Here is a 26,287-nt window from a genome sequence, read left to right on the forward strand (position 1 = left end):
TTCCATTCAATGTACCTCAGGCATTGAAATGAATGGTGACAGAAACCATCACCATCATTCTACAGTAGGTTTTCGTTCTCGCAAATCATCAACACGAACATCTTCAAAAATAGAATTTCCGTGGTTACTTTGCCTATTTGATATTCTGTCTGTCATTTTTGCAGCCAAGTTGCTATGCGGCTGACCTTTAGCTGCTCAGAGAATTAAGTTATCCACTAGGCATATTTAAATAGTCCACACATTGTTAATATCCTCGTTGTTATGCGTTTGAGAGGAGAACTGCGAAAAACAATTGAGACAACAAGTATGCTGTAGTAAAACAAGACAACTAATCAAGATCATGTTGATGTTATTATTGTGCACAATGGATAAGAATTTTTTTTTATTACGATATTGGATAGAATAGGGCTGCAGCTGTCAAAATATTTTGGTATTTGTATATCCTCCTGAAAATCATATCAAAATAACCGGTTATTGTGGAAAACAAAATAAAAACAAATCTTTTTGCTTGATTAAAGAACAATTATAAATATAGGATCAAATCAAACACGTTGCCAATCAAAAATAAATGAGTGGCAAAAAATCTCAGTTTCATTATGAGATTTTTTTTCCTTAAATATTAAAAATGTTTTACACTGTACTCTAGAAATATTACTGAGATTTTAATCAGATATTCCCAATTTGGTTTATGAAACAAAGTGACATCAAATCCACATTAGCAATATTTGCTGGTTAAAACATTACATTTAAGACAACCTGGTTTGTTAAAACGTGATCGGTAGAAACTGCAAATTTGATTGATTGATTGATTTCAATATTGATTAAATTCGGTTTGATGTGGGGGGGGGGGGGGGGTCTTTCCAGTCCTCCAGCATCTGCACACCTGCCCCAATTTTTTCTTCACTAACTAGTTGAGGAAAGAACACGGGGGAGGAAGCAAGGCAAGATGTGGGACCAGATGGCCTTGGCTCAAGACAAATTTTGTGCAGACCAACTGTGCAGTGTCGTGATGCACATTTTCAAATCAAACCCCGAGGCTTGATGAGAGTGGCACAGCTGCAAAATCCATCTAGTATAGTATCAATGCCAAAGTTTGGTCAAATATTAGTGATGGGATAACGAAGCCTCATGAAGCACTTTTGATTGTTGTTATCTTAGCCGCATAAACCGAATTCTGACGCGTGTGCATTTTGACCGTATTCTTCCAATAATACTGTAATGGGATGAGCTAAAAGTTGGCTGTTAGCAGCGATTTTCAATAAAAGAAGTGAGCAGACTGAACCAACACCCGAGTCCATCCTTGTTCACACACAGTAATATTACTAAAACGGAGATGAACATGAAAAGCTTATGGTCTCCAGGTTATTCAAATACGAAGCTGCGTGCACCTGTTAGAGAACACGAAAAGCTATTCAATTTCACTCATTAATTAGGCCTTGTCTACATGTTAACAGGCTCACTTAAAACCGCATTGTGTTTAAAAAAAAAAAAACTCCCTCCCTCCAAATGACTTTGACAATGCTACACAAATCCAAAAGAGTGGAATTTCATTTATTTGCAAGCATGTCAAGCCGCTAGGCGGCAGTAGTGTCACCAAATTCCGTCCAATCGGAAAGACCTTTTGCGTCTGACGTGTCCAATCAGAAAGAACTCTAGCTTCTGACGCAATCGATATCTGTGTCTTTAGCGGAAAAAAAAGAGGAGCGTGATTAGACATTTACCGCCAGTTTGCAAAAACCCCGGCTAGGTGTAGACAATGCCTTAATTGTGGTTTTTTGGTATATACACACAATCAAAAGTTTGGTGAAGATGGATGGCGCGCAACTTCAAGTATTTACGGCAAAATGAACTTGAGCTGCGTCGTGAGGAAAAGAAAAAACAACTGCGTATTCAACATTATACTGGCGCTGCGTTCACTGATGGCTCACAACGTGGAAAATCTTAATCTCGATTTATTTTACCCTAAAAATTAAGGACGCGTCCCATACACAGGTTCATCCTTTTTGGGGAATACGTTGCCGGATTTATACGACAAGTTGAATTCCCTGACTGAAAGTACAAGTTCAAGATAAGAGTCTTATCTGAATTTGGTCTTTGAACTCAGCTTGCATTTGGATTTGAGCGCGGCGTTAGCTGTCAACACTTTCAGCTTCACAAGTCTCTGTGGCGCAATCGGTTAGCGCGTTCGGCTGTTAACCGGAAGGTTGGTGGTTCGAGCCCACCCAGGGACGAAGGACTTGTTTTTTTCAATTCTTCCCGTGGTTAAATTTTCATCAGCGCTTCCATGTCGTCAGCTACAGTGAACTTAGATGTTTTCAATGGCGTAGCTTTTGACCGTGGTTATCCTTGACATTTACGCTGAAAGCGAAATGTCAGCCGCTGGTATTTTAGACTCTTTCTAGAGGTGAAATTGACGGGGTCACTGAGCGAAAAACGAAAACCGCTGGAAGAATTTAGAGCGCCACAACAACACGGACAAGCAGCGACAGGTGGTCCCATTTGAAAATCGATACCAAAGAAGAAGAAATTAAAGACGAGTGATTGATGTGGAAAAGCCTTTTGTCATCGCCTTTGATTTTCACTGAAAGCTCGGTACTTAGCAGTGATCAATTTGTGAACTCATCCAATTTTTCTCTGTTTGCGATTCTTTTGGGACTGAGAAGATTAAAGGCACAAAAAAAAAGCGTAGAACTTAAAAGACGATGAAGAAAAGCGGCAAACCCCCAGCTGAGCGATGACATTGTCAGCTCGTTGAATCATTAAAATGTTCACTGCTACTACACGGAAAATCGTGTCAACCTGTCATCCAGGAACATAAGTGTAGCTTGGATTAATTTGAACTTCAAGAGCTTCCATATATCACTCGTATTTGGTGGGCTGAATACTCACACATTACGGTAATGAAATGGCTTTTATAGGATGATCTAGTGTGGATTAACATATCCGAAAGAGATTATTATATTATAATTCTATTTGGTTATCACTTCGGCCTCTTAAGTGAACTGTTGGTGGCTCAAGCCAAATCAAGAATGAAATATTACTTTGTCATAATCCTCAAACATGAGGAAACGAAGCCTCGTGAAGCACTTTTTTTTTTTTTAAACTCCGCTAGATGGAGCTCTTGCTTTGAAGATGAAAGCAAATGCATTACATTTCAAGCAAAACTTAAAGTAAAACTACCACCACAAGAACAAAAACATATCAAGTGCTTAGTTTTTCCATCACTATTAATCTTAATTACTACTAATGTAACGTTTTAACAGGGTTTCCACTGACAATGTATTTTTCTTTTAAGATTAGGAGAAAATAGAATGGAACATGTAGCAATTTATTGTTAAAATACATTATTCTGACTATTTGTTGAATGATTTGATTTTGTCAAATTTTGCATGCAGATAAAATAAAACAGATGTCCCACAACATATATTATGGAATTGCTGAATATACTGTAATATAAAATATGGCAAGAAATACCACTACAGATGTAGTTCCAAAGTGTATTAAACCAAACATGAAATGCACAGCACTGTTTTAGATTTGTTTTTTTTGACACTTTAAAAACTAAAATGTCTATATTGGAGATGATTTGATATGTATTCTTTTTTCTTTTTTTTTGCCAAAACCTCAACTTGTCTAACCTATCTCATCTTGTGGGATTTGTGTCTTGTCTCGTCTTTATTAACTACATATTTATATGGAAAATACATCCTGGCCACCCTATGGAGATTTTTTTTTTGTTTTTACAATAGACTTTTGAGAAAATGTTCCGACGAAACGAGGACATTGCTGCGTCTGTTTGTGTGTTCACTCGTGTGTGTTTGTGCTCCTGAATCGGCGCCGTTTCGCAGTACGGTCTTACAGAGAATAAGCATCACGAATTACAACTAAATATGACAATATGTCAACAAATAATATTTGTTTGTACGTAGTGGCATGCTGCAAAACTTTTATCAAATGACACGCATGCTAAAGGAACACAAGGCTAAATTTGACCGTGAGTCTGCACGTCTCTGTGGCGCAATCGGTTAGCGCGTTCGGCTGTTAACCGAAAGGTTGGTGGTTCGAGCCCACCCAGGGACGTTCGTTTTTTTATTTCATGAAATGTGTTTAGTTTCTCTCCGTGATTCAAAATGTCACATTTAACTTGAATTTAGTTAGTTTATATTTATTTCGTTTCCCTCCGTGATTTAAACTATCATATAGTATTAAAAACCCCAAATTGGCACATGTGCACTTCAATTGCAATTTGTTTATATGTGTCTCAGAAATACTTGTTATTTTTAAGGCTTACTAGACTACAAAACGGTGCTAAAATACAATGCTTTGATTACAGCATTGTTTTATGGTAGCATTTTAATTTGAGGAGGTACAATATTTTAAAAATTGGCTTTTTAATTACTAATCGATCCAGTGATGGGAAGGATGATGTCTCATGAAGCACATTTGATGTTTTTTCTCCTTTACATGGTAAGCTTAGTTTGAAAACGGAATTGAAATTAAATACATTTCCATCGCGTTAGCATTCGTTTCGAAAGCAAGAGCACTATCTAGAGGCGTTAAAAAATATCACAAATGCTTCATAAAGCTTCGTTTTCTCATCACTGGTGGCAGCCATGCATAACAAACAGGCAATCAAACGACCATAAAATGATGAGTCTGTCATAAACGCGGCGCCGTGGGCCATCCGACCCGCGCCTTCTGGGCTGGCATTTGCCTAGATTAATGTCGCTCAATAACCGAGCGGCAGACGACCTTCAATGGCCTGCTGATAAATCCACTTAGACGCTTCGTCAACGCAAGTGGGTTGACTTTCTTTTCGACAAGGTTTTGAGTGAGCAAATAAACGGCCTTGTCAGTAATCTCTCTCATAATGCCAGCCATCAATTTAAATGTTAATGTCAAATTTTTGTTATCTGAGAGGATGGGTGTCGAGGACACTTTTAGCGATTTAACAAGAATCGAGACACGGGCGCTGCTCAATAGTGTTTAAAACTTGGCATTTGTGTCTAGTAGCACTTGTGAGGACAGGTTGTTGATAGCAATTACAAAAAATAGTTCTCACATACAAAGTGCTTGTCTGTCATTTCTAATTAAGTAGCTTAAGTAGCATGCTAATCGGCATTAGCAATATTAGCAGAGTTCCTCTACGAACAATGGCTCCAAAACGTCACCTGGCAACAACAACTTGAGGCTAAACGCACGCTCTATATATTTATAATGGATGAGTAAAAACGGCATGACATCACAGGTATTAATTTACAGATTTGTTTTCCAAATATTAGTGTACCTAGGAGGGTTTCTATATAGTTTCTGGCAAAAATATTAAACACTGTATATTCCGCACTAAAAGTGCACCGGATTATAAGGCGCACTTTAAATGGATGGCCTATTTTAAAACCGTTTTCATATCTAAGGTGCACCGCATTATAAGGCGCATAGAATAGAAGCTACAGTAGTGGCTGGGGTTGTATAATGCATCCACAAGATGGAGCTGCACTAAAAGGAATGTCAACAAAACAATAAGAGAAGTCAGTCAAACTTTATTGATATCATATAAGCGTTCTCACAACTCAGGTCACTCACAAAATGAATGAACAGCGGTTTTATTTTAGTATTATCTATTTAATGGGGAAAAAAATGACTTGATTACATTAAAAGAATGTTTAGCTCAATGCCAAGATGAATCAAGAGTTTAAAAGAATCTAATTGTGATTCAATTAAATATGAAAGTTTTTTTTAATTCAAATTGCAACCAAAAACCTTAAAACATATTACTTTGTTGATTTAAAAAGTTTCTGGATTTATTTTATAATATCGAGCTTTTACAATAATTTGCCGTTTTTGCGCCTTGACCCCATATAAATTGCTCCAAAATTGGAGCATATATACCAGATAAAAAATTACAAACGGGGTGTTATAAAAATCTTGTCATTTAAAACTGAAATGCCGAGCTAAGATTAAAAATGTACACGGCAATTAAGGTTGTTTTTTTTTCATCCCCAAAAAATGTAAACTCTCCGTAATATGAGGCGCACTGTCAGCTTTTGAAAAAATTGAAGGCTTTTGCGTGCGCCTTATAGAGCAGAAAATACGCTAAATAAAGTACCTGGGACGGAATGTCCAAGACTCTTGAAATACACGTAAAAATACATCTTTGGGAGTGAACGAGTTGATTAAAAGACCGTGGCCGCTATTTAATAGTCTGCTAACTACGTGTCGCCGCTTATCTGTCTGCTGCATCTCCTGATGAAATCTGATGCAGACCGTCATTTCCTCCAGCCACGGCAGTTGTATCACACTGTCTGGCAAGGTTAACGTTCCGTAGTCCTATTCGGGCATAGCGGGCTTTACTCGGGAACACGCCGCACGCTCTTGTCTCTCCATCACACGCCGGTTAAATTATTCACGCATAATCACGTTCTAGTAGTATAATTATCAGTGTCCGACGCCAACACCTCGGCAGTTCCTTAGCAACTACTATCCGCGCGTTTTCTCTTAGCACGAGAGCATTTTTTTTCCATCCGCTTGAAGCTTTGATTGTGAGATTTATGCAATCCTGACATGGGGATTGTCCTTCGTTCAAATGCGCGCTGTATTATGTCGCGGATCCGTCCCTGCTAACTTAAGCGAAGAAAAGCTTGGGCCTTGCGAAGGATGGCAGTGAATCAAGTGAGAAACGATGAGACGAAGCCTCTCGCGTATTATTCGTTGGGACTTCGGAGCTAGCCAAAGCGCGGAATGGCAAAACGAAGAGAAGAAAAGCACCGCGGGCAACAGGCCGCGAGAGTCGCTAATGTCTTAAGTGAGCGCCAAAGAAAACAGGAGGGAGGTCAGCGAACTGCCGAGCTTCCAGATACTCGGGAGCTAAATAGAAACACAAAACATACACATCCGCGTGACGATGTTTATGTTCTCGGAAACTGTCATTTCTAGAGAGAACGTTTAAGATTTCTTACAACGACTCTTCACACTTTCGTTGTATTTGATTTCCTGGTTTGGGTGAGAATTATTTCGAAGAAAATTCTCACCATCCGGTAGCATCGGTTTCATCAATCATCCGAATAAGAGGCAAAGTGTACTTGCGTCAAGCTAATTTGTCGCACCTATGCGGCTTTAGCAACAACAAAAAAAATGCTTTAGCCACTACTGGGGTTAACGTACTCCAATCAATTGGCATAAAATATAGCAAATTTTTTGGACGATACACATTCTTTCATTCAATTTTTAAAGTCAGAATCCTTACTTTAAATTCAAATGTTGGGACTTAGGAGTCTTCACTGAATTATCACTTAAAGTGAATTGTTTTACTTTAAATTGAGAACTGTAAGGAGTCAGAATTCTCTAGTCAGATTTCTTTTAATTCTGCCTTTATTGTATAAATTCTCACTTTGAAGTGAGAACTGACACTTTAAATGAACAATTATGATGGCGGAATCTTCACCATAGTCAGAATTTTGACTTTTAAGAATTCTGAAAATGACATCAGAATTCAGACTTAAAAGTAAGAATTCTGAGAATTCAGAATTAGGAAAATTATTAGAATTCTCACACTGGATTTTATTCTCAAATGTCTCACTTTAAAGTTAGAACTGATGCTTTAAATTGACAAGTCTGAGCATAGTCAGAATCCTCACTTTAAAATCCGAATTTTGTACAAATCAAAATGAAAAGAGGATTCGATGTCATTCTAAAAGAGATTTCTCAGGGGATCTACCGATGCTGTTATTCATACAATAGAAACAGAAGTATGGCCAGATGGCGTTGTTATTTCACACTGTGTGATTCTGGACCCGCAAATGGACCGACTTTCATTTGAGCTTTTTCCTCAGAAGTACAGTTCCTATTAATACGTCTTCAGGTGTTTTATCATACTCAAAATGAGACATGGCTCATATCTGTGCCGATGAAGCCGCTTTTTTTAAGCGCGCGGGCTGCATTAATCGTGCGCGCGCTCATACATCATAGATGAAGTCACATACGCAAGTTGACATTTTGGACAGATATTCGATAGGCTTGTAGCAACCCGCCGAGTCTTCCATTGACGTTTCGAAAGCGGTCAAAAGATCTACTTTCTGGTCAAGCCTCTCACTGACGCTGAGGTCCTTTGTGTAGAGTACATACAGAAAATGCTATTGACCGCCCCCGTTATTCAAGTTAATAACACAAACGATGTGTGCGATTTTCAGAGCGGGCGGGTCCCGATTCCTCGGAAAGAAACACAGTGGGGATAATTGCATCACGACCTTTCAAAGCACACGGGCTCAATTTGTTTATTAGAGCGACGCAGGAAGGCGCTTTTGTAAAGGCACAAAGTGCTTTGCGGTAGGGACTTCATTTCCGCCATCTTTCACCACCGGCATCATCAGGACAAGTTTCCTGATGGCTCCCGCTTGAAAGTCAATAAGACAGGAAATTACGGGCAAACAAGAGTAGATGGTAGGTCGGTTTGAATCGGTAGCCAGGAATGTTGAAACTGAAAAGTAGACAGATGTATTAGTAGAAGTTATTTGATTATTTCAGAGCAGTGGACCCTCGCCGTAAGAAAGTAATCCGTTCAAGGGTTGGGATCGGAAGGCCAAATCATCGTACGGCGGGCAATAAAACGCTATGGTAATTAACGAATGCGTGTAAAATCCCAGGAAAAAACATCAAAATTGTATTTACATATTAAAAATTGCTAATAAAATAGTATAGTAAGTGCTACTTATATATAATATACATGTATACAATTAAATAGCATAAAAAATGATATATATATATATATATATATATATATATATATATATATATATATATATATATATATATATATATATATATATATATATATATATATATATAATACATTAAAACTGTTTGCTTGTTTGTTATGAGTTATGAGTTGGATGAACGCCACCTGGTCGTTCAGACTGGAGTTGCATGTCAAAAGATCGGATACGTATCGGATTCAGTACCCAAATGGCCTGGGTCGCATTTGAAAAAGTCCGATCTGTGTCGTTCACCCTGACATCAAAAGATCAGATACAGGTCGGGTAGGGACGGAAAAAAAAAAGGAATTGTGTCCAACCAGCAACCAGGAGTGCGCCACCTATTGGCTAAAATAAAAAAAGATGTGGAAGAAAATGAGTCGAAAATGTTCAAAATACTGCACAAGAAAGCGTGAAAGAAAGAAAGAAAGAAAGAAAGAAAGAAAGAAAGAAAGAAAGAAAGAAAGAAAGAAAGAAAGAAAGAAAGAAAGAAAGAAAGAAAGAAAGAATTATTTGAATATGCCTAATTTCCAATCATGGGATTACGACTTATAAAACTAGATCAAAAGTAGTCACTAATGATGTTTATTTTTAGATCTCGCCTCTCACAGCACTCATGCGACTTGGATGAAGTCGAACTTGATGACAAGTGACAAAAAACAGATGAGACACGGGGGCTGTGACCCAATGGAGTCAGAGGTCGCACACTGGATGGGGCCGCCCCAAAAATAATGTACATTGTTAGGATTTCACAGCTGAGCCCCGCTGCCGCTACTCTATTAAATGGAGCACAGGCGGCGCGCTAATAAACGCACGAAGCGAGTCGGGTACTCCGCAGACTTAACACATCAAAGTTTGTTTACGTATCGTGGTGGGTGCTACTGTTATTGGTATGTGAATTATATCATCAGTTTGCGACTTGTGATTGGTCCTCTTGCAAGAATCCCTTTTCGCATAGGAGTACTGATTAATGCAATGTTTTGAATTTGAAATCCAATCAATCCTGATAGTATTAAGGTGAGACATTTGGCGCGATTTTGTTTTATTTACTTGAAAGAAATTTGAACTCGTTCAATCCCAAACTTGTATTTTTACATGTTTTTAAGAGTTGGGACATTCAATTGTGACTACTTAGAATTTTTTTTCCCTCAATTTTTTTCCTCCGTTTGGCTAAAGGAGAGTCTAAAAATGGCTGCTAATATTAAGTAATTCACTGCCATCCAAGTTATATTTGCATTTTTGACTTCCTTTGCTGTGCAGTTAAAAGGGATCTTTGCTGGCTATGATCATCAATGGCAGTGAGTGAGTTAAATGCATCAGAAATTCACATTGTTCGCATTGAAAACCGCGCATACTTTACCTGGTTTTGATTGATGACGACTTGTCAGATCCAAACACCAAAACCAATTCACGAGAAAAGGCCGCATCGCATTTTCCTCAACGAACTTGGAGACTGCGAACGAGAGACTGAATGGATACACTGGTTTCCATAGCGATGGTTTGCACGGTCACATGGTTACCTAGAAACTAATCCCGTGGTGCGCTGCAACGTGTTCTTGTTTGGCAAAGCTTTGGCTTAAGGCCAACAAAGCCACATGTTGCCATTTAATTTCCAAAGCTTGAACTACAATCTCAGTTAATATGATATAATTATATTTTACACACGTGTTCTCTACGTGTGGCTCACGGGCTAAATGAATAGCAAGCTGAGACGGTACAAACTGTTCAGGATGCACTTCAAAGGAGTGACGAGGTGGTGGGATGTGACTGAATGGAGCAGTACTGCCCCCTACAGGTCAGTAAATATACTACAGCCTATGCTGAAAGCAATTGGGAGCATGACCAATTTTAATTACGGTTTTTGCAGTTCATCCTACTGCTGGGAAAATGAAGCCTTGTGAAGCACCTTTATTACTTTTTGCTCCTCTAGATGGCAGTATTGGTTTAAAGATGAAGTGTGAATTGAATAAATTGCTATTGCATTTGCCTTCATCAATAAAATTAGCAATAAACAGGAGTTTATGTATTAATAGAAATAAGAATGGGAGCAAAATTATTATTATTATTATTGAATAGTAAATGCTGACCAGAATTTATATTTACAGTCACAACTTCACTGTGAAATATCTTCCTTTCACAATTTTTCAAGAGATTATATTTTATATAAGTATTAATATCAAAAATTGCCATAGCCAAATACTCCGGTCTTGGAAAAAGTATTCTTTTTTTATGTATTTAAAGTGATGAAAGATCACTATTGGGTAAAAAGTTTAACAATTATGCTTTTTGTCCTTCCATAAATAGCAAAGCTAATTAAAGCATACTAGATAAAAAAAATAAAAATATGAGGGTTAGGGTTATCTTGAATGATCTAATCAACTACATTATAGGTTGCTTTACTGCTGGTGTTACTTGCATCATGTCCTTAACTTGACAAGAATACTAGCCTCCATAGAGACTGTCAAAAATTGCCATATCAGACTATATTTCAAGTCTTCAAGGCGGGGTATTGGGTAAAGTTTTCAACTAGCAATAATCACGCCTCGGTTAAACCTCATAGGCTATGATACTGCCACTGCGCAAAGATAAAATGAATTGCCAGCAACAGTCAAGTAACCAGCCAACATACGTTCCTCAGTGACGGTCTCGGAACAAATGGGTGGAGGGAATTAAAGTTTTATACCTGTCTCTAGCACCAACACAATTATGGAAGAATTGCAGGCCATTATCATAGAAAAAGTATTGCATTCTTCAAAAATTGTCAAGGTTATCAATTAATGCCACTGTACAGTACATTAAGAATGTGACGTTCATGAACCATGCAAACAAAAAAATGTTCTAAAATCTTTTGAACGTTTTTTTTGGTGAACAGCTCTTGGTAAAGAGCCAAAAATCCCATAACTGGTACAATCTGTTTCCTCAAATACTTGCGCAAATGATACAGATAAAATCATTTATGAAGTGTTCATTAATAAGATTGAGATAAAACGCCATAGTTTTCAAGAACACAATAATCAAAATTGTCAAAAATTGCCACATTGTTACTATTATACCTGTCTCCTGCACCAACACAATTTTGTGTTAAAAGTGTTTACTTTTATAAGTACTTTTATGATGTTTCTAAAAGCACACAAAATAAACCCCCCCAAAAAACAACTGTTTTTATCTAACGGTTCAGTCTTCGCTTCCTTAAATGTTTTCAAAAGCACTAAAGGATAAACTAAGGTGATATTACTCATCACTAAAAATTAATAAACAACACAAATTTGATTATTGTCTTCACCACTATAATAAGTCTCCATAGAGACTATCAAAAATTGCCATTGACAACTATATTTCAAGTTATCAAGGCGGGGTATTGGGTAAAGTTTTCAACTAGCAATAATCACGCCTCGGGTTAACCTCATAGGCTACGATACTGCCACTGCGCAAAGATAACATCTGGATGGTGGCAACAGTCAAGCTACCACCCGACATACGTTCCACAGTGACGGTCTCTGCACAAACGGGTGTTGTATACCTGCCTCCATTACCAACACAATTTTGGAAAAATGACATGCTTTTATGATGGAAAACATACTGTATTCTATTAATCATATGTCATGGTAATCAATTAATTTCATTTTAGATTCATGATGCGGTATTCATAAACACTGTGAATGATTGAGTCTTTATTAAAGTCTTCATAAAAACATAAATTGTATGACTGTTTATTTTTACGCGGAAAATATTGTTTTAAAATATGCAGACAAAAAAAAATAACCAACCAATAAGAGCCATTTTTAACAACTCTGTTTTGTGAACGGCCCTTTTTAAACATGAGTTCTTAAATAATTTCGCAAATACTGCAAAAAAAAAAGACTAAATTGGAATTAGAGGCCTTCATTTGAAAAAAAGTACCTAATTCTGTTCAAAAATGTCAAGGTTGTCAATTAATGCCTGAGATTGATGGTGTCTTGAATGGCTATCCACTGTGAATGATGGGGATTGAGTCTTTACAAAAAGTCAATAAGCAATGTATGACTAACCGTAGAGTTTGTTTTTATGAGTTAAACATTGATGCTTTAAAATATGACAAAAAACTAAAATCTGAGCCACTCTTTTGAAGAACTCCTTGTAGTAAATGTCTAATTTGAGGAGTCAAAAGCCCCATCACATCCACATATACTTCAGACGATACATACAACCAAACTGTGATATTAATTATTGAATATCCATAAACAGATGTTATGCTAGATAATTGTCTTTGACACAAAAATTAGTCTCCATGGAGACTGTCAAAAATTGCCATTGACAACTGTATTTCAAATCATCAAGGCGGGGTATTGGGTTAAGTTTTCAACTAGCAATAATCACGCCTCGGTTAAACCTCATAGGCTACGATACTGCCACTGCGCAAAGATGACATCAACATGGCAGGAATGGTCAAGTAACCACCCGACATACGCTCCACACTGACGGTCTCTGCTCAAATGGGTGTTTTATAATTGTCTCAAACCCCAACGCAATTTTGGACGATTTGTAGACATTTATTGTATAAAAGTATTGTATTTTTTTTAAAGTCAAGGTTATCAATTAAAGGGACAATGTGTAAAACAAATCTGTTTTCATTACGGACAGCAGGAGGTGCTGCATTCACCATTGTCCGTTCCTATGACAGACATGGTAGATTCTGGAGGAGTGCCACCCCCATGTAATATCATTTAATGATAACTAGACCTAGGATTACATTTACAACGTACTGTTGTAGCCAAATTTTTGAAATGTACAATAATGTATTTGATTACTTTTTAATGAAAAACGCTGTAAATCTTGCACATTGCCCCTTTAATGACACGAAAGATAGGTGATGATGAGACATTCATGGATAGACTTCTGAACGACTTCACTTTGAATGAGAAAGATTGAGTTTTAATAAAAACATTAGTATCAATGTGACTCATCCCATTGAATTTAGACAAATAAGTAAATACAGATTTAGTCAAGATATATGCATATCGATATAGCCCCACACACTAATTTTGCAAAATTGAATCATTATTTTAACCTCAGTAGGTAGTCTCCGTAGAGACTGTCAAAAATTGCCATAGCCGACTATATTTCAAGTCGTCAAGGCGGGGTATTGGGTAAAGTTTTCAACTAGCAATAATCGCGCCTCGGATAGACCTCATGGGCTACGATACTGCCACTGCGCAAAGCTGACGTCATTGTGGTAACAACAGTCAAGTAACCACCCGCCATACGTTCGACAGTAACGGTCTTCGCCAACAGGGTTAGCGTCAAAACGGTGCCCCCCACACACCCCAAAAAATAATAAAATAAACAAATCCACATTGACATAAATTCTTCACATTCACAAAACTGCTACATTTCTTCTAGCAATACACCATCGAGACATTTCGGGAATCGTTTCCAATTTACATTCATATTTCGAACGCAAGGCCGCAATGCATTGTGGGACTCGCCGTGGTTTAACCCACTAAAATCGAGTCGTGCATGCTTAACTTGCGATTTAATAACTCATACTTCTTTGGAAGAAACTTCCTGCAAAACACTTTCTGCTAGCTTAAAACGACATACAGCAACTCGATTGATGCAAAGAAAGACGCAATGTATTATGGGACGAAGATTGATCTAGTTCTTTACGGGACAATGTAAACTGCACTGTAGTAGGATCCTGAATCGGGAATATTTTCAAGATCAATAAACGTCACTATTTTATTCTTCACATGTAGGTTAGTCTCCGTAGAGACCGTCAAAAATTGCCATAGCCGACTATATTTCAAGTCGTCAAGGCGGGGTATTGGGTAAAGTTTTCAACTAGCAATAATCGCGCCTCGGATAAACCTCATAGGCTACGATACTGCCACTGCGCAAAGCTGACTTCCTACATCTAACATCTGAGTTGTCATTCCCAAGCCTACATCTCATAGTGACGGTCTTTTAGAGCTATCAAACCGGCCGTAGGATTTTCATGCTTACAAAATTTGAACTGTATTCCACTCGAGTATCATCTCGTATAATGTTGGCTTCGAGTACAGTTAAAAAAAAACGTAAAACTAGCTTTGTTTTGCAATGCATTCTGGGACTTCCCATTCCAACTGTTTCACGATTGAGCTTGGCTTTCGGTAACGACATAAAATAATTCGGGTATGATGTGGCTGGAACCCGCAACGCAATCAAATATTAAAACAAATGGCTTGAGGTGCGTCGCTTTGTTTCGGGTAAACACGAGCAAAGCGGAAAAACTACACATTCTGGGATAGTTACAATTTCGCCTACACCGGAAATCAAAGGTACGCATGCGCAAAACACAATGCCAGGACGTTTGAATTTACTAATCAGCCATTACGTTTCTAAACTAATAACATTTGATCGACGATTTAAATGTTAGGACATTCAGAAGTCGACCGAACACTGGAATTTTTCTTGTACTACCAAATCAAATCACATACATTTACGTACTCACCATGGCACCAACTACGCCATGTTTGCAAATTAACACTAGAGGTCGCTGTTGACTTTGATAAAACGAACACGTTAATCCTTCATTACAAGCCTTCGGGTATATAATGTTAAATAAAACAAATGTAACTAACACGTAAAAAAGATAGACAGAAAAAAATCGCACGTATGTAATACAAATTAGCCATAAACACAAACGTTTTTTAGGCGACGAAAGTGCTAATTAAAGACCAGTCTGACTTGCTAGTTAAAGACGTGTTAGCGACCACTTTTACTAACCTGCATGAGTCTTTCGTCGAAAAAACAAACAGAAAAATCTTCAAAGTATTCCACAAATTTGCATCTGATGTAGTTATTAACTCCAGAAGCTAAATTACAACTAATAGAAGTTGTAATAGTGGTTATTTCATTAATATTGTATTATACAACAATAATGGTTACCAGGTGGTAGAGGCAGGTTATATAAGAGGAAAACCCGGATATTGAGCCCCCGTGTTTTTTTCTACATCCGGTGTAATTTACAATATAGTTAATTTTTGTTTTATTATTTTCTTTTTTTCTTATTTATTTTCATGATCAATATGCTCACTATTATTTCTGCGTATGTTATATTATGTCGCACTTTTTTTTTCTAAAAGAAAGTAGCCAATTGGTATTGATAGAGGATGCTTATTTGTTGATTAATTTTAAACATTTTCAGTTCACAAATAGGTTAATAACCAAGATTTGCTTTGCTGTTCAATTTCACACTTGACATGTGGACAATTTGAAAGTGGGTTTTATATAGGCAGTTACAGTATTGGCTAGTTTGTCACTAGAGGTCACGTCCTTTTTTTTTTTTTTTTGCAATGTCTGCACTTGACTACACATAATGCATCAGTGTCATTCCACGAACTGTAATGGTAGAGTTTTGATATTAAAGCCCCTTTCACCTGTTGTGACGCTTTAACGGGATGAAGCAGGTGCTCAACAGATAAGATTTGGTGTGCCAGTCTAAAGCTGCCACATTAGACGGAGGATTTGCTCCTGTCAGAACGGCAAGCCAATGAGGCTCATAGGGGTACGCTTGGATCACTTTCTGGGACAGGTAGTTACATAGATAAGGGGATTACACCAAGTAATCTTAAATGAATCCTGTCAGACTTTGTGTTTCATCCTTACTTGGAAAACCGGAGTTTCTCAGTTTTAAGCCCAACGAATATGTTGTGCTGGTATGATGCATTTCAGAAGACGCCTTGAAATTACAGTCCAGGCCAAACATTTGGACAAACCTTCTCATACATTGTGCTTCAAGAGGTAGTCACCCGAATTGGTTTTCATTTTATTGTGCCTTGCCAAGGTCCATTTGAGGAGTTTCTTGCTTTATCAATGAATGCATAATTTATTTCGAGCACGTTTTGAAAATATGTACTGTATATAAAAATAGATATCGTTTGTACATACGAAAGAACAAGATACATTTGAAAATAAAGCCAAACAACAAAAAAGTACCCTGTTCAAAAAGGAGTAGGAAGAAGTAAAAGTACTTATTTAGTTCCTACCCCTTTTAAGTAGTTTTGTATTATATTATGTACTTTTATTGCTACACAGATATACAGTATGTATGTATAAAAACATAATGTATAATTATGTATAAATACCCAATATATAATTACAAATGAATAGCATATAACTTTATAAATATCCTTACAAACATTTACTTGATATAATAAAAATATACTAGCTGTACATAAATATCCCTATAAATATAATTTGATACAATGCAACATAATATTATTAATATAATGTAGTATCCTGTATATGCATGTGCTACACCGATATTCATATATTATATAATTCACACATAATATATACACATACTTTCAATATAACTAATTAACTATCCTTATATATAAATACTATAAACTAACTTATCACATTACATCAAACAAGTGTATGGGGGCAATGTTGACAACTGTTGAAATTCTTATTTTGGCAAGAAACAATTAACTAAAAAAAACAGTGTCTTTCATGGTTTAAAAAATGAATGAGACAAACCTGTAATGCATTTAAATTTAATTCCACCATTAATATAAATAATCTGTGGTAGGTATCAAAGTGTCTAAGACACAGGTGTCAATGTCTGGTCCTCGAAGGCCGGTATCCTGCATGTTTTCGAAGTTTCTCTCCCCAAAACACTTGATTCGAATAATTATCATCAGCAAGCTGAAATACTGTATGATTCTAATCATTTGAATCAGCTGTGTTTGAGATAGAAGGATCGAAAACATGCAGGATACCGGCCCTCGAGGACTAAATGCATGTAAAAATGTCGGAAAATCACAAAAAATTCTCTCAAGTGTAGGAATGACCAAAATGGTGGGCATGGCCACCCCTGGCTATCATGTAGCTCCGCCCTGATTACCATGCTAACAACCAACCACTGAGACATCAGTGGGAAGGCCAGGATGTCCTCGAAGGAGCACACTCCAAAGATAAAAACCCACCGCTAGACGCAACTTTCCATTCACCAATCAAACAGCCAATCAGCATCCAAGCTGACAAACCAACATACCCAACAACCGTGCTTGCCCTTGGTGGTCTCATGGCAAGGATCTCATTTTCACAACTGCCTTTTCCTACAGTTTCCTACAAGCTCAGTACCCACTAAACCACCATTTTTCCATTTCCCATCTGTTGTCAAAAGAAGTTTCCCATGCATTTGTTGACACAAATCAAACGGAGGGGCGATTATGTCATAATATTATTTACATAGAGGGCAACCACAGTTTACAAGCCTGACATAGAACGAAATTGTTTCCTATCGAGGGCTTGAAGATTGCAAATCAATGTGGTTCTTGTTTGGGAAGCTTACCTCTTTGCCAGATGAACTGAAGCTAATTTGTTTTTGTGGAAATGTAAGCTTGTTAGCAAAGTCCACCGACTGTGTTTGTGATCCAATTTGGAAGCCGCACTGGAGGCCTGATGGTAAAAGAGCCGAGCTTTTCGAGGACGCAAAACCTCTTTGGATTGCTGATTTTTTTATTATTATTATTATTTTAAAGGAAATGGATGAGGTTTGCCTGGCAGCAGGTGTGTGTGCGTGTGTGTATGTAGACACACTCCACGCATGGTGGGATCTGGCTTACATCACATCAGCCTGCAGAAGGACATGAAATGGTATCGAGAGGCCACCTGGACAATGCATGCCAAGATGATTAGATTTTGTTGTAAACAACGGAGGGAATCCAATGACATTTTTCTTGTGTGGAGTGACAGGGACATCTGATAAGAAACTCAAATATCACAATGCCTTTTTCCTACCGAGTGCCAGATGTCTCCCGGACTGTGGATTTCGGACTACATCTGGTCCGATGTGATTTAGTGCAGAAATAGTTGTTGAAAACTGGATTGTGTTATAGCACGTTCAACATGGTTGAAATTTAGTCCTGAAATAGTCCTCGATAACGGCGTTGTATTTAGCCTAGTGATAAGAAAACGATGTCTCATGAGCCACTTGTAATTTTTTTTTTTTTTACTCTTGAAGGTTGCTCTTGGTTTAAAAAGAAAGGCTAGTGCAATGGAAATGCGTTATATTATTTCATCTGCATTCAGAAGAGAAAAAAAGGCACTTCACGCAGGTGAAGGATAACTTTGTGCGTTTCATATATGCCTTGCTTTGTTTCAGCCCCTGCATCTACTACATCCAGCTGGACAGTCCAGTGGTTAAGACCATGAATTTTGAATGCAGAGGTCCTCTGTACTGATGGGAAAATGAACCTTACAAACTTGTGCTATCTTTATTTTTTTATACTACTCTAGATGATGCTCTTTATTTAAATATAAAGGCTAATGCAAAAAGAAAAGTATTGATTGTCCACTGCATCTAGTGCCATCTAGAGGAGCAAGACAATATCACAAGTGGTTCACGAGGCTTCATTTTGCCATCACTAGTCCTGGTTTCAATTTTTAGGTAATATTTATTTGATTCGTTGCACAAGATCCTTTAGGTCAATGATTTTAGCAACACTTTTGGGGAAACAAGACACACTGGTCAGAAATGGATCGTGATGGGTAAATAAAGCCTCATTAACCACTATTTTTTTTTTTTTTTACTCTTCTAAATGGTGCATTTGGTTTTAAGATGAATGCTAATGCAATGGAAATGTATGATATTTCCACTGCATGTTTAAACCAAGAGTTCCATTCATCCCAGCATCCATTTATTATAGCAGCTTATCCTCATTAGAGTTGCTGTTGTGCAGGTGGGGGGGGGGGGGGGGGGGGGGGGTCACCCCTCAGCTGGTTGCCAGCCAATTATTGGGCACTCAGAGACGAACAACCATTCACATGCACACCTAAGGGCAATTTGGTATGTGGGAGGAAACCGGAATATCCAGAGAAAACCCACACAGGCACGGGGAGAACATGCAAACTCTACTGTGGAAGGCTGGAGCTGGATTTGAAAATGGGACCTCTTAACTGTGAGGCGAATGTGCTAACCAAGTTCCATCCAGAGGGCCAAAAAAAAAAAAAAAAAAATATATATATATATATATATATATATTAAAAGTGAGTCACGAAAATTTGTTTTCCCCTCACTGGGCTAATGGAACACGAATACGAGACATTAATGACATCTTTTCGACAGTGAAAAAGACAGCTTTTCACCTTTTACTTTGCAAGCAAATTTAGACGGTAAAAGGATGTCATTTAAATGACTTATAAAAAACGTCTTTTCAACTTTCACATTTTTCCAGACGTGACATTTGTTCAATGCATTTTCATGCCATTTTTCCAGGTGAGTTGCAGCACAGTTACCTTGGTAATCTGCTTGGAATCACATCGCCGCCAAGACGCCCATGTTCCAATTTCAGTCTTGACTTTCTGATGCTTGCATTCTGTTCGCACCAACCCCCTCACTGCTGCCATCTTGCTTTTGCCCATTTTGTGTTTATTCCTAGTCCGCCACCATAAGCCCGCCTGTCTGTTCTCCGACTGACCTGATGTCTTCTTGTCGCGCATGCGATTTCGCCAGTAATCCTTCTCGAGTTGCGATAAAACAAAACTCAGTTAAATCCCGCTTTTCTCTTTTTTACTAACGAAAACTATTGACATCTTGAGTTCCTCTTTGCGGACATGGAAACCAACACCAGGTTCGCTTTAAATACATTTCCTCGGTGTCCCTGCTGAGTTATTCGTCACACCTTTCTACCAGCGACCGCCATGACAAGTTCCTGGCGTCTGTGAATCACTCCATCTGTCATCACCGCATCTTGGATTTGCCACAAGCAAGAATATCGCACAACCTTCACCCAGAAATAACAAGGACAGATAGATAATGATGATACGGTTATGGAAGGGAAGGATGAAGAGACAAGAGTGAGAATTTGCCCGAGCTCACTATGGAAAAAAATAAGCATTCGTCCATCCGTTCATTTATTTTTCATACTGCGGATTCTATTCAGGGTCAAGGCGAAGCTAAAACAAATCCCAGTTGATTTAGTGCGAGAGGCAGGTTATAATAATGGAAAATAGATCCATGCATGACCGTTTTTGAAGACAATTTGTTGACTTTCATGTGTCTTCATTGAGTGTTGTCGAGAGATTTAAAAAAATTCGGGTCCAACTAATAGACATCTGAAAATATGAGGATAAAAACACTCAACTAGATTTTTAAACATTTTATTTAGATACATTGTGATATCCTAGCAAATGAAAAAAAATGATATTCAACAAAAAATAGTGTCTTTGGTCATCGATTTTCTTGCACGGATGTGGTTGTGATCATTTGCACTGCATTTGAAAGCAGTCCCAAATGCAGGCTGCGACCTTTAGTTTCGACCATCAAGAGAAATGGGGCTTGTTTTCTTTGGTCAATCGCCGGATAATTAGAAAATAACATTAAAATAGAACATTGTCCATCCTGTCCGTCGCAGAATAGCTCGAGTGTTCTTGTGTTTAGTTCGCCAAGGAGTATTGGTGTGAAAACGAAGCCTCATGCACCACCTTTGATATATTTTAATCCACTAAATGCTAGTCTTGGCTTGAAGATGAATTTAATCCATTTCTGCTGCATTAGCCTTCATCTTTAAACCCCAAAAAATCTTATAAAGTGGTTCATGAGGCTTAATTTCCCCCCAAACAGCAAAGAGCTTTGCTATGTCTTGCAACATTAGCGTCCTTTTGACGATTGTTAACTGTGGCTGCAGCTGGGTGCTTCGCATTGATGTAGTGAGCTAAACCTGAGCTGCTTCTATAGTAAGCAAACTTGTTATTGGTATTTTTTCAAAATTTAATTTTACCATTCATCGAACTGGCAGCATGAATTGAGGCCACAGGATTGTTAGTAGATGTGAATGACGGTGAATTTTACACAACCACCGAATTTTACCAACTGTAGTTTAAACGTTTTGTAAACGTTAAAAGCAATTTAGCGTCTTGAAAAAATATAGTACCATTACTTGTTTTGGGGACAGGAAATTAAAAAAAAAATGTGTAACTGAACATTTTTGGCAATATTTACGACAGTTCACCGATATTTCATTGATTGCAGATTAGTCTAAATATACCGCATGTTTTTATAAAAACTGGCGAAAGTTTTTGAACGGTGGTGTTGAGGCAATAACATTTCTGACCGTGGCCGACAGGGGGCAGTATAACCCCGTGGCAACCATTCTCCGGGCCGAACCTTGAAGAGTCTGACTTGTCCACTACATCACAACCTACAACAGATTCGCTGTACCATAAATGAGGTTCTGTAGTGTGTGTTGATTGTCAGACATTTTGTAATCCACTCACCGCATGACAAATGATAACACTTGATACCGGGGGCGTGATAGCATATCATCTCTATGTGTGCCACATAACAGGAAAAGCACAGTACATATCAATATGCTGTCACATTCACATTTAACAGCGTCTGGTGAACCTTAACATGCTTTCTTTTGTAAATATGAGAAACACGAGAATATTTTTGAAAGCTGGCGAACTGGTTTTTGAACATTCAAAAGGAAATGAGTGTTGAATAACCCAAATATGTTTTGCAAACTGAAGACCTACTGCCGGATATTTGTTACAGCAAACATCGAACGCATTCAATCATTTTCAGTTGATCTAACTTTGATTTTGTTGTGTCAGTTGCAGACTCTTGAGAGTTTTCAGTAACTCCCAGCATAGATTTCTAAACACCATCGAGACCACCGAATGGAACGTTCTAGTTTTTGTAAACATTCGCAGCACTTGACCGTTTTCAATCACCCTAACATTCCAAGCATGTTTTTCCAAACGTTGAAGGCACTTAACTTTTGAATTAAACATACTTTCTTTTTTTTTTTTAATAAAAGAGTATTTTGCAGATAACAAAGGTCTTTAGAATATGCATATTTTTAAAATGTAGACAACTGAAATGTCAATAAACTTCATGTAAACATTAGCTAGCGTTCATATTTTAGCTAGCATTCAAGTAACTTAACTAATTAACCTATTTTTGGTTGAATTTAGAAACGTTGAAGGCGCTTAACTTTTGAATCAAACATTTTTTTTAATAAGAGTATTTTGCAGATAACAAAGGTCTTTAGAATATGCATATTTTTAAAGTGTAGACAACTGAAATGTCAATAAACTTCATGTAAACATTAGCTAGCGTTCATATTTTAGCTAGCATTCAACTAACTTAACTAATTAACCTATTTTTGGTTGAATTTAGAATTTTGAGCTTATGTAAACAATAAGGACAACGAAAAGCCTATTTTTTGGTAAAACAATTTGGAGCTTCCTTTCAAACTTCAACTTCGGTTTCACTTAGCCTTTCTCGGTTAGCGATAGCGACATCCCTTTGGGGTAACCCTTCCAGAGTAACTACCCTCATTACTCTTCAGACAAACACAGTCAGACACATCGAAACACCCCTCCTGTTTGAGTGTGGGCTTTTTTTTTTGGAGGATCTTGGAAGTGTCCACCCGCCTGACAGTTGTCTGGCTCGGCCTACATTCTCCTGCAGCTCATCAGTCAATGTGAGGACCTGTGAAGGCCATCTCCCCCCAGCTCGCCACGTGAATCTCTTCCAGCTTTTGTGCCTGTGTCAGCTCTCAGCCAGCGTGACTCACGTCGCCGGTCCACCCGGGCAGACATCGACCATCTCCCCAAACGGGCAGCCTGGTTTTGCATGCCTATAAATCACTCAAGGAAGTGACAATGAGCCACACACAGTCCCAGCAGAACTACAAAACGTCCTGAGCCAAAACGGCCACCTTATATGATATTGAACTCAAGGTCCTAAAAGTATGGGATTCATTATTTTGCTTTACTCCTGCGACTCACTTTGAATGAGTGCATTAAACAAACTGAAAGGCTGCAACACGATAGATCACGTTATTGATCGCAAAAGCAATTCTGGTTTCCAGTTGCAGCAACATCATTTATAAACCATCACAAATATCAAGAGGCAGCGTTTGCGATACATTTGAGTGACACTAAATGCAAATAAAATATAAATGCAATTGTGAAAGTGACAGATTTCATTTAACAATGAGCCTGCTGCGCTACACAGAATATGAAGGTATTGTGCATACATAACATGAATATATTTACATTTATATTTATAAATATATACATACGTTTTAAAAAATTTAAATAACAGAACTCTGTATCAGAAGCGTTGGCTGTTACATCTCCCATGTGTATTCAGAGTATGCAATAAATCGAATTTAAATCGTTGTGTAAGGGAAAAAAACATGCTTTAGTCTCATTTTTATGCTGATTGTGTAATCATAAATTGTGGATGTTAAGCACATATGTTTATGATTCTTTGAGTTTAAAAATGTCTGTTGTCAAGAGATAATATTCATTGTAAATGAGGTGTCAAGGTAATTACAAAAAAAAAAAAAAAACGTGTCAGGTGTCTGTTTGGCCTTGTAAGACAAAAATGTGTGGAGTGGCGTTTTAAGGTTGCTCCAGGATACACATAGTGTTCACTGTGAAGGGAAACTCTAAAAAATGTACCTGCTGTAAAAAATTACTATTGCGGCAGCTTACTGAGATTGGAGTGTTTCATTATTTATTGCAGGTGTTATATACCCAAAAAGTCTGTAACTGTAACTGAAATCCGTGAAGCAGAGACTTTTTTAAAAAAAATCAGTTGGTTTCTTCTTAAGAAGAACATCAAATCAATATTTATTTATTTTTGCCTGGTCCAACTTAGAAAAATATCAATAAAAATAGAGTGTTAACCGTGCAATAGATACGTTCATAAAGGAAAATCCATGAAGTAGCGTTGGAATTTTTTAAAAATAAATAAAATTACTATTTATTTGACTGTTCCAAATTAGAAAAAAAATGCAAGAAAAATAGCAGCCTGAACCTGTAATAGAAAAAAGTTATCGTCGTAAGTGAGACTGCAGCAACCGAACTGGAATTTAGAGAGGGGAAACTTTATTATTATATTAGAACGTATTATTTCACTCTTATACTGCCCCTAGTGGCCACGATGCGCAAACCAGAAGGAGCTCATGTTATGACAATTATGACCTGACTTGGTCACGTGACGACGACAAGCCGTGATGGAGTTCTACCTGAGTGAATATGACGTCATTTTCAATCGACAGCAAGTAGCATAATGCCAGTCCAAAAAGATGGATATAAACAGTGGATTTTGCGGTTTAATTCATATTCCGCAAACACAATTTTAACACAATCCAGTATTTTCGCTTTAGAAGTGACTCGAAGTGTAACTCCAGTGGAGAAATATGACTTGAAAGTCGATGTTTTGAGCTACGAGCGCGCCCACGGCTCGATTTATACTCGTTAATCCAAGCACGGCTGTTATGTCATTTTCCCAAGAAGCAGGAACCGCCTCCCCGGGTCTGGACTTTTCGCTGGTTGGACCACTCGCTCTTCCCCCACCGCCCGCAGAAAACATTCCAGCGAGCGAAACGGAACAAGCCCAACTCACAGTCGACTTTGTGCTTTCCCGCTCACCACTCCTCCTCATCCTTGTGATTCTCCGCCGGCTCGCGTGCAGCAGCAGCAGCAGCAGCAGAGGCGGCGGTCGCATCGGAGCCCACGTAGCCGCTCGAGAACCACCGCGAGCCGGCCACGCGTCCCCCAGCGTCCCCGCCGCTTTTTTAGCGGATCACCTTTGGATAAGTGAGCGGCTCCCACAGGTGTGGCGCGGTTCCGGCAAGCACACCTGGACGTGACCATGTGACTCGCTACCTGGGCGTGGAAGGCACATTCCCCGCTATCGACAACCCAGCAGGCGCCTTTGCCGGAGACTTTTTCTCCCCCCACTCTTCCTTCCGTGAGGTGATATTTTCGAAGCGAGGACCTTTGAGCAAGAATGAGTGCCTTTCACGGGGAGGAACATGTGAAGTGACTTCTTTTGAAAGACCGAACAACCGAGGAGCTTCGTGCATTTGTGGACTTTTTTTTTTTTTTTTGAAGCGATCGCTCTGAATTTTCTTCGCTCCTTCTCTGAGGTGAGTTTATTTATTCATTCATTTTTTTTGTGGGCGAGTGTTTGCTTGGAGCACTTTAGCATCAATTTGAATGCTTCTCCGCTCTATTGAACCAGCAACTTTCAGAGCATTAGCTTTGGTAGATCACACGTATAGTTGTTATTCAATTTCACAAGGATTGCTTTGTCCCCATGCGCCATGTGATGTGTGTAAAAATGGATCATAATAGCAAAGGAATGCCATTCAAATTCAAGGAGGGTTTCCCGTTTTAAGGCGCAGGAGCCAAAAAAAACCTCGGGTCATGGCAGGGGCGGTTCTAGGTCTACAAGGGTGCCCGTACATTTTTTTTTTTTTGCCCCAAGATCTACTTTTCCAGCAGACAATCATCCCGCGATCTTTTTCGTGTATTACTTGACTTTTAATCACTAGTTCTAGAACGGCAAAACTCAACATTTGTTATGTAAAGTGTTACTTTGCTATGACAGAGGTCAACCTTTCAGGGTCTCGCTTTTTTATCGTTTTGAATTTTCAGAGTAATTAAATCTGACAAAATGTTCATTCTTGTCTGAGAAAATTCTAAACATTGCGGTGAGGGGTTTTACCTCTTAAAAACTGGAAATAAAGAAAACAAAGCTCGTG

General features: G+C 38.2%; 2 protein-coding genes and 7 non-coding genes across 9 annotated transcripts in view; 3 read left to right on the forward strand and 6 right to left on the reverse strand.

The window, feature by feature from the left end:
- shisal1b (shisa like 1b) overlaps nucleotides 1–10,394 on the reverse strand; it is a 70,104-nt gene extending 59,710 nt beyond the window's left edge. The window contains exons 1-2 of the mRNA XM_088418350.1: nucleotides 10,268–10,394; nucleotides 10,108–10,200 (exon numbers count right to left, since the gene is read on the reverse strand). The gene's annotated coding sequence lies outside the window, so the exon portion shown is untranslated. The remainder of the gene's footprint in view (nucleotides 1–10,107; nucleotides 10,201–10,267) is intronic.
- trnan-guu (transfer RNA asparagine (anticodon GUU)) lies at nucleotides 2,158–2,231 on the forward strand. The gene has a single exon. It is a non-coding gene; the product is annotated as a tRNA-Asn (tRNA).
- Nucleotides 4,007–4,080, forward strand: trnan-guu (transfer RNA asparagine (anticodon GUU)). The gene has a single exon. It is a non-coding gene; the product is annotated as a tRNA-Asn (tRNA).
- A 799-nt stretch (nucleotides 10,395–11,193) lies between the features above and the next one.
- LOC148422835 (U4 spliceosomal RNA) lies at nucleotides 11,194–11,334 on the reverse strand. The gene has a single exon (XR_015866024.1). It is a non-coding gene; the product is annotated as a U4 spliceosomal RNA (small nuclear RNA).
- A 708-nt stretch (nucleotides 11,335–12,042) lies between these two features.
- Nucleotides 12,043–12,183, reverse strand: LOC148422836 (U4 spliceosomal RNA). Its single transcript, XR_015866023.1, has one exon. It is a non-coding gene; the product is annotated as a U4 spliceosomal RNA (small nuclear RNA).
- An 826-nt stretch (nucleotides 12,184–13,009) lies between these two features.
- Nucleotides 13,010–13,150, reverse strand: LOC148422837 (U4 spliceosomal RNA). Its single transcript, XR_015866025.1, has one exon. It is a non-coding gene; the product is annotated as a U4 spliceosomal RNA (small nuclear RNA).
- A 656-nt stretch (nucleotides 13,151–13,806) lies between these two features.
- On the reverse strand, nucleotides 13,807–13,947 carry LOC148422838 (U4 spliceosomal RNA). The gene has a single exon (XR_015866022.1). It is a non-coding gene; the product is annotated as a U4 spliceosomal RNA (small nuclear RNA).
- A 540-nt stretch (nucleotides 13,948–14,487) lies between these two features.
- On the reverse strand, nucleotides 14,488–14,628 carry LOC148422839 (U4 spliceosomal RNA). The gene has a single exon (XR_015866021.1). It is a non-coding gene; the product is annotated as a U4 spliceosomal RNA (small nuclear RNA).
- Nucleotides 14,629–25,124: 10,496 nt separating this feature from the next.
- plxnb2b (plexin b2b) overlaps nucleotides 25,125–26,287 on the forward strand; it is a 199,932-nt gene continuing 198,769 nt past the window's right edge. Inside the window, 1 exon segment of the mRNA XM_088416301.1 lies at nucleotides 25,125–25,669. The gene's annotated coding sequence lies outside the window, so the exon portion shown is untranslated.

This window comes from Hippichthys cyanospilos, chromosome 6 (genome assembly GCF_059441005.1).
Source record: "Hippichthys cyanospilos isolate Australia breed blue-spotted pipefish chromosome 6, RoL_Hcya_1.0, whole genome shotgun sequence".
Classification (NCBI taxonomy): Eukaryota; Metazoa; Chordata; class Actinopteri; order Syngnathiformes; family Syngnathidae; genus Hippichthys; species Hippichthys cyanospilos.